This window comes from Oreochromis niloticus, linkage group LG7 (assembly GCF_001858045.2).
Source record: "Oreochromis niloticus isolate F11D_XX linkage group LG7, O_niloticus_UMD_NMBU, whole genome shotgun sequence".
Taxonomy (NCBI): domain Eukaryota; kingdom Metazoa; phylum Chordata; class Actinopteri; order Cichliformes; family Cichlidae; genus Oreochromis; species Oreochromis niloticus.
The window spans coordinates 24,124,332-24,137,925 of NC_031972.2; the positions used below are offsets into that span (position 1 = coordinate 24,124,332).

General features: G+C 38.4%; 1 long non-coding RNA gene across 6 annotated transcripts; it reads left to right on the plus strand.

Moving 5' to 3' along the window:
• The first annotated feature begins 6,066 nt into the window (after nt 1-6,066).
• Nucleotides 6,067-13,391, plus strand: LOC102079187 (uncharacterized). Of its 6 annotated transcripts, none has more exons than XR_002062761.2 (6): nt 6,110-6,144; nt 9,201-9,285; nt 10,969-11,019; nt 12,400-12,478; nt 12,610-12,619; nt 12,743-13,391. It is a non-coding gene; the product is annotated as an uncharacterized LOC102079187 (long non-coding RNA). The 6 variants fall into 6 exon arrangements; XR_002062759.2 differs by having other exon boundaries at nt 9,201-9,267; XR_002062760.2 differs by lacking the exon at nt 9,201-9,285 and having other exon boundaries at nt 6,101-6,144.
• Nucleotides 13,392-13,594: the final 203 nt, after the last annotated feature.

The following is a 13,594-nucleotide window of genomic DNA, read 5'->3' on the forward strand; positions in this document are numbered from 1 at the left end:
TTATAGCTCCTAAACTCTGGAATCACATCCTTGCATTCAGTGAGTCTGCAGTAGTTTGTTTTAAATGTCCAGTGTAGGAAATTCTTAAAGGTTAGCCTTGTCTTAACCTCCTAGGACCCTGGGTCCTCATATGAAGACTACATCACAACCAGTGTTGGTCAAGTTACTTGAAAAAAGTAATCAGTTACTAATTACTGATTACTTCCCCCTCAAAGTAATCCCGTTACTTTACTGACTACTTATTTTCAAAAGTAATTAATTACTTAGTTACTTTTTAAAAACACAATTTACAACCTGAATAGGTAATAAAGCGATAATCTTTCAGCCCAATTCTACTTTTTCTGCATAATCCATCATACAAAATGTAATCAAATGGAAACGTCTCTTTTTAAAACTTTAAATTTTAAATCTTTTAACTTTATGCATCAAGCAAAAACTTAATTACATGCAACATTCTCTGACTGGAAGAAATTTGTTTAACATTTAAACCTATTTTCTGCACATTCCAGCACATAAAATAAAATATTTTTTTGTATTTACACTCACTCTTTCAAATAGATGAAAGTAAAACAGCAGAAAATAAATAAAATCAAAGACTAGCGGTCCTGTTGCTCTATTTTCACCTATAAAGCAGGAGTGGGGTAGGCGGAGGTTTACCCTGGTGCAGGTGAGCCGCAGCGGTCAGTGGAAGAATCCGCGAGTTTCTCTGTGAATTTCGCTGCTTGCTTGGAAGTTTAGGGGGTTTTTTTGCTGTAAAAAGAAGTTTTCTTCCCACGCACAACGGACACTAATGTTTTTGTCACTTTTTATGGAATCAAACTCAAAGTAAGGTCAGTACTTCCACGCTTTAAACGCTGCACGCTCATACTCTTTCCCGCACTCGATATATTGTCCATTGTTGATCTGCACACAGCTGTTGTCACGAACGTCGCACTCGCTTACGTCACTGTCATGAGCAAAAAATCACGGTTTTAGTAACGCAGTAACGCAGCGTTCCTACGTGAAAGTAACGGTAATCTAATTACCGTTTTTGCAATAGTAATCCCTTACATTACTCGTTACTTGAAAAAAGTAATCAGATTACAGTAACGCGTTACTGCCCATCTCTGATCACAACAATCTTTATGTTATGCTGTACAATAAATACATTGACCCCATGTGACCTCATCAGGTCCAACTAATCATAAATAGTCTGGAGGAGGATAATTAAGTTTTTTAGTGCATTTGTGTGCTTTAGTTTAGCTTATATTTGTCTATAGCATATGTGTATGGATTGACTGAAATATGAACTTATATATATGGAGTGTTTCAAAATCAATAAGGCCAGCTAAATGCGCTAGATAACATAAGCTAACCACCAAATTCCCTCAATGTGGGATTAGAGGATGTTTTTTTTCTTTAATTTGTTATTTATTGCACACGTACCACAAAAATCTTTCTTGTTTTTTTTTTTTAAATAATCAGTGTATCACAAGTCAGCTGTGCTACACACACCCTATTTTATCAAGATCTTTATCCTTTGAAGCTTCCATAAACACTTGAGAACACAGTGAAGTCTGCAACATAAAAAGGATGAAAAGCAGGGAGAGAGCAATCATGCTTAATCTGGAGCATGAAGGGACGGCAGAGAGATATGGGATGAAGATGAGACAAGGAGAGTAACTGGAACACAATGCTTAGAGCTTAAATTTCTGTTCACCTCATCTTGTGAAAAATCCACTGCACAAGCATTATTATTTCATTGTGTACAGGCCTTCAGCGTGGTTATCAGTACCAACATGTGTACAATTGTGTGTACCCAAGGACTTAGGAACCAAATAGCAGTACTGCGGGACATTTATCATTCTAGTTATCTTTTCTTTTTTATCATTCCAATCCCTGTCTCACTCTTACAATCCTCACACGAGATGCTATCTTGAACCTCTTAATCAGGTTACCAGTACCAGCTGTTTATGCCCCTGGGAGGACAGAGTTTTGTCAACTGTCAGGACACATTGTTCCACCAGTAAAGGAGAGTAGATGAAAAGATTGGGAGTTGTACACAAAAGTGCAGAGCCCTCTGAAGAGACAGACAGATGAAAGCAAAAAGTGGACCCTGAAAGTTTGAAAGTGGTCACAGCAGCAAATGCAACTCTAACACTTCACAATTTCTCCAACACAATTTCTCCATCTTCTGTTTTAAGTGCACACTCAACTGATGTCAACTGAGCCATGTTGTCAACTCAGTCATGTTGTTTGATACCAGGTTCAGACTACACAGATTTTTCTGTCTTGCTGTCAGATAAAATGACTAGACAGAGTACATATTGAATGATTATAGCTTGTCTTCTTTCATGAACTGTCTAAAGTCATCAGGAGGGTGTCACAGAGATCAAAACAAGAATTTGCAAACAATGCTGTCAAAAGCTGCAATTATGATACCGGCTAGCCTGTGCTTGACAAAATATAAAACAGAAAGACATGCTTGTTGTCCATCAACACGACATGCTGAAGTTAAAGCTGAGCATCAGAATGGTAAAGAAAGGTGGCGTGCTTGTCGGCATGCTGATCTGCTGTGATTTCATCTCACTGCCATCAATGAGGTTTGCAGAGAATGGTCTGAAAAAGCCAAAATATCCAGTGAGCAGCAGTTCTCTGAACAAAAAACCCTGTACCTAGTCTGGCGTCAGAGTTAATGGCTAGACTACTTCAAGCTGATAGGAAGGCAACAGTTAACTCCAAGGTTTGCAGAACAGCATCTCTGAAAGTACAACATGTTGGACCTTGAGGATGGTGGGCTACAATGGCAGAAGACACCAGGTGCCACTCCAGTTAACTAGGAACAGAAAACTGAGGCGATGGATCATGCATCCATGCACAAACGGTTCAGGCTGGTGGTGGTTGTGTAATGGTGTTGGGGATATTTTCTTGACCCACTATGGGCTCCTTAGTACTACACTGAGCATCATTTACAAGCCACAGCTTACCAGAACCTTGTTTACCACATGCATCCCATTATAGCCATAGTGTACCCATCTTTTGATGGTGCTGCTAGCAAGTTTGCAAAGAATGGTCTAAAAAAGACAAAATATAATGAAACTCAGTTTTTCTCAAACTGGTTTCTGGAACGTGACAATGAGTTCATTGTACTCACTCACTGTACAGTCACCAGATCTCAATCAAACAGAGTACCTTTGGGATGTAGTGAATAGGGAGAGTCACATCATGGATGTGCAGCCCACCAATCTGCAGCAACTGCAAAATGCTATGAATGTTTCCAGCACCTTGTTGAATCTGTACCAAGAAAATGCAGCCCTACGTTTACTTTTGTTCCTAAAAAAGTTTACCTTATTTTCACAGTGTGTGGAAGCAGACTGTGTGTAGTGTGAATAGTGGACCCAAAAGCAGTCACAATGGAAGGTGGAATGTAACTTGATTTAACAAAAGGCGAGCTGTTTAATAAGGCTGATGAAAAGGTACAAACAAAGGGCAAGGCAAACCAATGCAAAACTAAACATTAACCTCAAACTGGGTAAACTAAAATAGAACATGAAAATCCACGACATGGACAAACCTAGACATGAATACATGAAACCTGGACACTGGGAAACAACAGACGACCTGACAATGAATGCATGACAGCTTACCACATAAATACATATGAGGGTGATGAGCGAAAAGGAAACACACGGGGAACACAGCTGATACGAATGAACATCATGACACCATGGGGGGAGTGAAACTAAACACACTGCACATGGAAACACCAGACTCTTCACAATAAAACAGGAAACATAATGAGACGCAGACATGACACAAGCTTGACAACATAGGACAAGCCTACATGAAACATGACAGATAAGGACATGCAGACTTAACATGATGAACCGACGAGGGGGACTTAAACACAGGCAGTGAAAACACAAAGGGAATCTAACAAACAATGAACTGTGACTGGGCAACCTAGTCAAAATAGAATGAGCTTAAGATAACTAAATGAACTTAAACATAAATCATAAATCATCTAAATATATTCAAACTCAAAGCGCTGGGTCAAATGACCCAGGACTGTGACACTTATAAAATGTCCAGTAGCTGTATGTCTTTGCTATAGTACAAGACAAACAATTATTGTGCTCAGTGACCAGTTTTTGGCTCAAACCAGAGATCATTCAGGACTACTATGTGGGTCCTCAAGTGGATCATTAGGGGTGTCCAAATTCATAGGCTGCATCCTCCTGAGGACCCGGCCTGCGTGGTCTACGTGGGCCGGGTCCTCCGAAGGCCGGGTAGGCCAGAAGTGAGCGGCTGTGAAACTGGACGGTAGCCTTCAGTTTTGCGTCACCAGCTGTCTCGGTGGAGTTAAATAAACTCGGCCGTCTGCTCCTTTCTATCTAAAATATAACAGGACACTGGCGTAAATTCTTGATCATCTCAAACTTTAATCTCAGCCAAACCGATTTACTCACGAACAAATAAAACACTGAAAAAAGCCAAACAATTACATTTTTAAGTTATTTAAGTGACTTATATATCATATTTAATCTGAGTAGAGAAAGACTGTGGGGGGACTTCGCTGTTATCGCCCTGGCTAGCTATCAAGATGGTGGGTAACAGAAGTCTCAGAAAACGTCGGAGCACTTTTACAAATATGTGATATCTTGATAAACCGAGCAGATATTTGAAATTTACACATCTACATTCTCGCCAGAAAATATCTTAAAAGTTTATTTTGTGACCCAGAAAGAGTAATAAGAGTAATTTTAAAGCTTAGTAGCAGTTGGAAACTGGAATTGGCTGAGCCACGCTATGAATTCTGGCATATGGTGGGCCACGAAGGATACGACCCATCCTTCAAATTCTGGGAAAAGGAGGACGCATTTGTCGCGTCACTGCGACGTAATCGGTCTACAAATGCAGCCTCAGGAGGATGCAGCCTATGAATTTGGACACCCCCATTAATGTGTTATTAATAACAGTAGTGTATGTACTGTATGCCAGGTAGATGGACTGAGCAGTTTTTGTCAAATTTTGTCCTCCCTCCAGCATCTTTGCCCAAATGTCCTTTTTAATTGTGAACAATTTTGCGCAAAATACTGATTTCTTATTTTTTTCCACAGCTCTTTCTTTCAGCAGAATGAACGTTGTAGAGATTTCTGATGGAATGCAATAGCAGTGCTTGAAGGGGAAAACATTTGTCTTCTCATTCACCATGGAAATTGCAGCTAACATAACTTTTTTGTGGGTGTTGTACAAGTAAAGAACAGGATTGTAAAGAGGCAACACACACTAAATGAAAGCAGAACATTACAGGTTTTTACAATACCACATTATAGTACTTAGTCAGTCATTACATAAAGTGTTTTTTGGATGAAAAAGCACGGCTGTCTGCTGAGTGTTGCATTCAACATGCAGTCTATTTTTTTTTCACTATCATGGGGCGGAGAAGAGTCGGAATTAGATTTCTGCTCGAGATGAGAAAAGAGAGGCACTTAGAAATTGCTGTTTCATTCTCAGCATTCTGCCAGTCAGTTTGACCTTTCTGCCCTTTTGTCACACTTGATTATAATCACACAAAAGCAATGTGGCTACTGTGAAATGTCAAGTAGGTATATTAATAATAATAAAAAAATACATTTCACATGCTGGCATGCTAGAAAAAAAAGCAGTAGACGAAAAGCCATACAATTCATGACTGTCACTGCAAAGCTGAGAAACTGTCAAAAATTATCTATTGTGATGCTGAATTCTAAAACACTCCCCAGAAATAGTTAACTGTCAGCAGCAAAACAGAGAGAAGAACTGAGGATGAATTTGTCACTCTCCTAATATAAAGTATATCAAGCATCTACCACAATAAAAATGTTAAATGCAGCCCAATTTCTGTATGTTTGTATCCTGAGTTTTGAGTTTTGTTATTGGCTCATGATTACTTCTTGGAGTTATGAAATAATGGATGTTGCTTCCTGTCTAATTTTGATAGTCTGTGTCCAGTGTGCATTGTGTTCAGTTTTGCTTCCCCTGTCTCGTTATTCTGATTTAGTTTACCTGTGTTCCTTGGTGTAGTCCATCTCCCTGATTACCTTGTGTATATTTAAGCCCTTAGTTTCCGTCTGTCCCTCTATGCTGTGTTTTTCCTCCTAGTTCTTCCGGTCCTAGTTTCTGGTAAGTTTTGTTCCTGCCTTGTTCTATGTATGAGATTTTTAATTCCTGTGGTTAACATCCATAAAGCTGTGTTTGAGTTCTAGTCCTGTCTCCAATATCCTGCATATTGGGTCCACACTCTGCCTGCCTCACAGGGCCACATGACACTGCGCATAGTATCAAAAGGTTTGAAGATATAGTTACAGTACTGTACAAAAAACATCTTGTTGAGTTCTTAGTATTCTGACTTTTCTTTCTGCATATTTGTAACACTTACGTTTTTCAGATCATTAAGCAAATTTTATTATCAGATAAAGATAATCTGAGTAAATACAAAAGTTTTTAAATAAAAATGTAATTTATAATAATTAGAAAGGGTCCTGTGTGAAAAGTAATTCCACCCACCCTCCACCAGGATTAATCGTCATCATGACTTAAAACATTTTTTGGAAAGCTGAGTTCAATCTCACTAGCCCCAAACCCAGGCCTGATTATTGACAGACCACTGAAATCAAGCGATCACTTAAATATAACCTGTCAGACAAAGTGAAGATATCAAAAAGCAACACTTTATGCCACAATCTAAAGAAACTCAAGAACTCATGAGAAACAAAGTCTGGAAAGGCTTAGAAAGCAATTTCTAAGCCACAATGAGAGCCATTATCCACAAAAAAACTTGTAGTATAAATCACGGCCCTACCAAAACTATTCCAAGAGCACATCGTCACTCATCCTGAGGGTCACAGAAGAACCCAGAACAACATTTAAAGAACTTCAGGCCTCACTTGCCTCAGTTAAGATCAGAGTTGGTGATTCAAAACAAGAGAGAGACTGGGCAAAAGTGGTGATCATGGAAGAGTTTCAAAAAAGAAAACCACTGCTAACTAAAAATAACACAAAGGCTCATCTCTCATCAATTTCCCTCAGGATGAATAAAGTATTATCTATCAATCAATCTCACATTTCCCCAAAACATCTTGATGATGCAGACTTGGGAAAATAGTCTGTGGACTGATGAAACAAAACCTGAACTCTTTGGAGGGTTCCCGTTATGTCTGGCATCAAACTAACACAGCCTTTCATAAAAAGAACATCATACCAACAGTCAAACATGATGGTGGTAGCGTGATGATCTGGGGCTGCTTTGCTGCTTCAGGATGACATGCCGTAATTGACGGAACCATGATTTCTGCTCTCTATCAAAGAATCTTAAAGGAGAATGTCTGGCCTTCATTTATACCCTGAAGCTAAAGCACGCTTGAGTTATGGAGCAGGACGGTGATCAAAAACACACCAGCAAGTCCACTTCTGAATGGCTATAAATGAAAGTTTTAAAGTGAACTAGTCAAAGTCCAGACTTTAATCGGTTTGAGATGTTTTGGCATGACCTTAAAGAGGCTGTTCATGCTTGAAACCCTCCGGTGTGGCTATATAAATAATTATGCAAAGAAGAGTGATGTTAAAGACTCATTGCCAGCTCATGCTACCTAGGGTGGCACAACTAGTTACTAGGTTCAGAAGTGCGATTACTTTTTAACACAGGTCAAAGTAGGTTTAGAAAGCTTTTTTCCATTATAAATGAAATTGTTATTTAAAAACCAAGTTTTGCATTTACTTGAGTTTTGTTTGTCTGATATTAAAATTTGTTTGATGTTCTGAAACATTTGGGTGTGACAAATATGCACAAAAGTAAGAAATCAGGAAGGGGCAGGGTACTTTTTCATGGCACTGTAGCCGCATTCCACTTTGAGAAAGTATGATGTGTGCACTGGTTGGTGACCCCCTGGCATCAATCGGTAGTGTATTCTCTAACCAGTTGACAAATGGTTGCTGGAGGTTGCTAGTTTACACTAGACAAAACTAGGTGAAACAAGGGTGCAAAAACCTCCTTGTAATCGCTTTGGTCATTAGTAGATTGCCATTGTTGTCCAAAATTTGCATGAAAGATGCCAAAATGTTTTCAGCTAGTTCATAACTACTTGCTGAGCTATAGTGAAACAGAAAAATGTAAAGCAAAACAGACACCTTAATATTCAAAGTTGAAGGTGAGCCTTTTGAAACACTAGCTGCTGTTGTTGAGTTTTCCAGACAAGCCAGCATCTTCCATGCAAACTGCAGACAACCCAGGTAACCTGCTAATGACCAAAGCAATTGCACTGATTTTCAGTGCAGCACCACATACCTCTTTGCAACCAACTTCACCTAGCAACTGCTAGCAACCTTTAGCCATTGCCCAGCTGTCAGGGAACACACATTTTTTCCCTAGTGATTGCTCCAGGCCTGTATGACTGAAGCCTATGTAATATTGACTCTTCTACAGGACTCATCATGTCTCCTTTAAAAAAAAAACAAAAAACAAAAAAAAAACCCATAGTGAATAGTTACTCAAAAGAACAAAAATAATGAAAAAACATAGTAGATCCCAAATAACCAGAACTAATAGTATGCAAATTGTTATGGATGAAATAAAAGCAAAGTAGAGAAATATTATTTCCAAACAGACAGAAAAGATAATTTTAACACTACACTGTATCAAAATTCTGACCACTTATAGGGACTGTGGAGAGCCAACTTTGATAATCATCAGCACAGTTATAACTATCAGTTCAACTGACATTACAATCGAAGATAATTGTTCTTTAAAAATGAATCTTCTTCCAGTACAGCAGAGTTCATTTGTATAGAAAAAGAAATGCACTTTAACATCGCACAAATGCACTCCAGTGTGTAATTAATAACAGCTATCATATGAATAAAGGCAGGTAAAGAGAGGACTGAGAAGGAAATTAAATTCTGATGCAATGACTTCTGATGAGTTAAGTTTTCTTGTGTAATTCAGATTTTCAAATTGTTGGGGCTAGGTTAGTGTTTTGGTGCAGTATTAATTTAAAAAGGCTTTTTTGTGCTGTTGATCTAAAATACTTTTATGCTCTGGTACCAGTGAATCTTTAACAAGCTGAGTTTGCTACTATGGAGGCCTGAAGGCTGCGCAGAATACATTAATAAGGGGGTCCTACTTAATTCATTGAAATGTAAACACCATTTTAAATAGACGCTTTGTTTGGTTTCCCCTTTAGTCCCAGAGGAAAAGAATCAGTGGAGATATAGCTGAAACCAAAATAAGATGTCCCCCACAAGAAATATGTGAGTTATTTATTAAAAGTGAGTTAAACTCATTATTGATGAGAGTTCAGTTACATCTAAAATGCATTGTGGGATTGGAGGGTGGGCGGGGGTACACGGAGAGAAATAAAGAGAATAAATATGAGCAAATAAATATGAGGGAGGCTGAGTGGGTGGGGAGACAGAGACAAAGTGCATTAGTTCAAAAAAATATGGGAAGAGGTTTCAATAAAACAAATGTGTAAGATTTGATTATATTGCTTTTTCCATTAGCTGCACAGTGGAAAACAACTAAATAATTAATAATAATCTAAATGTCAAGGGGCTTTCCATTTAGATTCCTTCTGATTTTGTAGCTATTTCATTAAAACTAAATTTTAAAAGGTGTGTGTGTGTGTGTGGCATTAGAGTGCTAATGGAACATCAGTAGAGTTAATTTTATATGGTCTCACATGAAAAGTGATGAAAACTTTATGATTGTAACTTCTGTATCATTAGACCTCTCATACTAATCACACTGAGCTGCTTCCTTCATTGGCTTGAGAAGGCCATGAAATGGATCAAGAGATTGAGTGGTGTGTATGTTATACTTGTCTGGGACGCAGTTTGCTGTCAGTGATGTGGGTTCACTCACAGGGTGACTGAGTGACAGAACGAGCTGGGAACCAGTGACACTGTGTGAGAAAAATAACTTGTAATGGGCTATTACTGCACAAGAGCTCCTCGACTCAGCAATCTGCCTCTGGGATCTTCCCTGCCACTGTGAGAGAATACAAAATAGAGAAGGAACCAGACAGAGAGATTGACTGATGGGCAGAAAAAAGGTAAAGATGCCAGAGGGAAATCAAAGGTGGTGGAAGAGTCTCCAGAGAAATTAGATGATTTAGAAAGGGGTCTTTTCACCTTTCAAAAAAGAACCACGAAGGAAATAAATCTTTGCTCAGAAAATGTCGTGTTTGTATGATATGTGTTTTAGAGGCATAATCTTTTTCTTAATGTAAACAAAGAATTGTCCTACCACCAGAGGGGTTTCCACTGCCTTTTCAGGGTTAAGTGGATTCTTATTGTTAAGACATAGAGATGACTGAATACGTACAATGAGCCTTTTATTCATATGCATTATGTCATATCTTCTGTGGGTTAAATAGCACCAGAAAGATCATGATTGGTGCTGAACTTCCTTCACTTAATGACTAATTATCAGGCACTGTAATACATAAGAATGCTTCTATTGGGCTCCTGCATGCATCCTTAAGTTTTATAAGTTATTGTCACAATAACTATCATCAACATCTAGCAAGTACAACAAAATAGTTCATTTTCTTGAATACAGATCATGCAAACCATTGGAAATATCAATTAACAGAGACTACTTGATTCAAAGTATAAGTTAGGCACAACTTTTAGAGGAGATTGGTCTTTATTTTAAGTTTCTCTTCACAGTTTCAATACTGCTATGCAAGCAGTTGACAAGTATTTGCAAACAAGTCATCGTCACTTTTGCAAGTCATGAGCAATCGTGGCAGTAATGTTTTTCATGGTGCAGTGATTTGTATTTCTAGTTTCCTTAGTTATTCTCTGGTTATATTTCAGAGTTTCTAGTCTTTAGGTTTTGTTACTGTGCTTCCCCCCCCCCCGTATTCCACATTTCATGTCTAGTCTCCCTTGTCTTTATGTTCGTTAATCTCCTGTTTGTTTTCTATTTCTTTTCTGTCTCCCCAGTTGGCTGTATTCCCATGTCTGTTTCTTCCCCGGTGTCAAGCCTGTATCCTAGTATGTGTCATATTTCCTGTTTTATTTTGATAGTCCCTTGTCCTGTATTTGGTGTATCCGGTTTGGCTTCCTCCTTGTCTTGTGTCAGATTAGTTCCAGCTGTGTTTTCCTCCTTTTTCCCATCCCCTCGTTATCATTTCTGGATTTAGCCCTCTGTATTTTTCTGCCTGTTGCTAGACCTTCTGCTAATCTGTCCTCATGTTTCCCAGTCTCGGGCTTCTGTATTTTTTTTCTATATACCTAGTGTTTGTGTTTAGCTTTTCCTTGTTTAGTTTTGACTGTTTATCTAAGTCTCCCCTTGCTTTTTGTTTGTAAAAATCTACGACTCACTTTTTTTCTTACTCCACTTCGGTCTCCTTTGTCCGTATTTGGGTCCACACTTACTCTCCACCGTCTGCCACAGCAAACGTGACAGCAATACGTTATCACTCTTTGCCACTAAATTCACCTAGAGACTGCCAGAAACCTCCAGAAACCACTTGCCAACCAATGTCTAGGAATGTGTGACCTCTTTGGGCCTTTAATTTATGTGTTGTTTCCAAAAGGTAGTATCATCAATATGAATTTAAGCTAATGACAAATTATACTGTTATACTGACAATACACAGGCTAGGGACTGGAAAGGAACTATGATAGCTCATGAAATCAGTTAAAACTACAAAGGGCAGTAACACACAGTAGCAAAAAATATACCAGAGTTCACAAAAGAAATTATTTTGTGATTTATTCCCGAGAGAATCATTTCTCACCACTGCACAGCTACACTGGACACTTAGAGTCCCCCCAGTTCCCATGTCCCACTCTAACCCCTGGTTGCTTCAAAATCTCTTAAAACACAATTATTCAGGTAAGCATTTCATCAGAGGGGTGATATTCATAGGAACAAGGTGCAGAGGCAAGTTATGAAAGGCTCGCCAAACTTATTTATATGGACACAGTGAAAAACCTGCTGAGTACTTACTTGTAATTCACCTCCAGCATGGGATATAGACTCTCAACTTCCCAGTGATGTGGGAATTTTAATACTGATGGTTTAAGCAGACTGAATGTTCGTCCTAGTCCAGGTGAGCACAATTGGATGTGTTTTTCTATGGAGGAGACTTTTAATCTCCACAGGTTAGTGAAAGGAAACTAATGTCCCAGTCAAGATAATACTGATGGTTAATTAAGATGTGCAGAAAAGTTTTCCTTTATTTTCATGAAGTGATTTGAACTCCATCAGGTTCCTTGTCTCAGTAAGTGTTCAGTGGTTTTATCTGTACCAAAAAATAAAGCCACCAAAATCATTCAGTGAATAAAGGCCTTTGGCACTCTCATCATGAAAACCTTTGAGGATATTGTGCAATTCAAACAAAATTGGATTCACTTCTTTTCTTACAGGGCAGGCAGAGTTGTTGAGGATGCCAAGGGCACTCCACTTAATAGGGTCCTGGATTACCTGGATGGTGCGAAGAATTCTGTACGGTTACTTTTTATTGACTTCTCCCTGCTTTCAGTTGTCTCCATCATCACATTTTAGCTGATGAACTTACCAGTAACCGCCTGTTTTTCTTTTCCTTTTTTTTTTTTTTCTTTTTTTTTAACTGACAGGTCTCAAAAGGTAAAGCTCTGTAATCTTTTATGTAATGCTTTTTTTTTTTTTTTTTTTTTTGTGCATTTGTCTTGTATGTAAATCCCCAAAATATGACACAAATTTTCTTTTTATTTTCCATACGGAGAGCAGATGACTCCCATCAATGCATTGCTGATCAGTGATGAACAATCGAATTGATGAATTAACTGAGTAGTGTAAAGGTTTCTTTTTGGACATCAGTTGGCCAACAATTGAACTCTCTTGCTCATCTTTGTTTTATTTATTTCCAGGCCGCTGAAGTTGTACGGCTTCATAAGTGTGACAGGCAGCAACGATGTTAGCTTTTGATCCAAACACTGGTGAATTATGTGGGAAGGTCCATCTGTTGTTGTACTTTTATCAGAAGCACTACAGAGCCCAAAAGTTTTGATCTAGACTCAAATTGCATGAGAATGCTTTAGCCTCATTGCATTGAGTTGGTACTCAGAGAAAGGTCATTTTCTTTAGGTAAAAAGTTTTGGGGGTTTTTTAACTGCTAGAAACAACCTAAACAACCTCTTCCAACTGTTAAAGGTCAGAGTCTCTAATAAGGCCCAGTCAGTCCTCACTGACCTGCTCACCCTTTGTTAAATAAGTTAAGGTTGCTTTGAACTCATTTGTCCCTTATTTGTGTCGTTTTAAATGAAGTGATGCAGCTTTATTTGTTTTGCGTGACTTGTTTGTGTGTTGACTGTTGGTGATAACTGTGCAACAAGTTGCTCCTCAGAGATAATAAAAATGACTTTGACCTTTAATGAAATCAGGTGTTCTGCGTCTGTTGTGTAACTAATCTTTTTTCATGTTGTAGAGTGTCCTGCTTCACACTAGAAATAAATAATATATTTTGACAGCTACTGTGCAGAATATAGTGAAGTTTGAAATTAATTTCCATAGCTTTAGTTGCCCTCAAGTATTGCTGTTTGCTGATTGCTTCATCCCTAAGTCTACTGTGGATTGTTCATC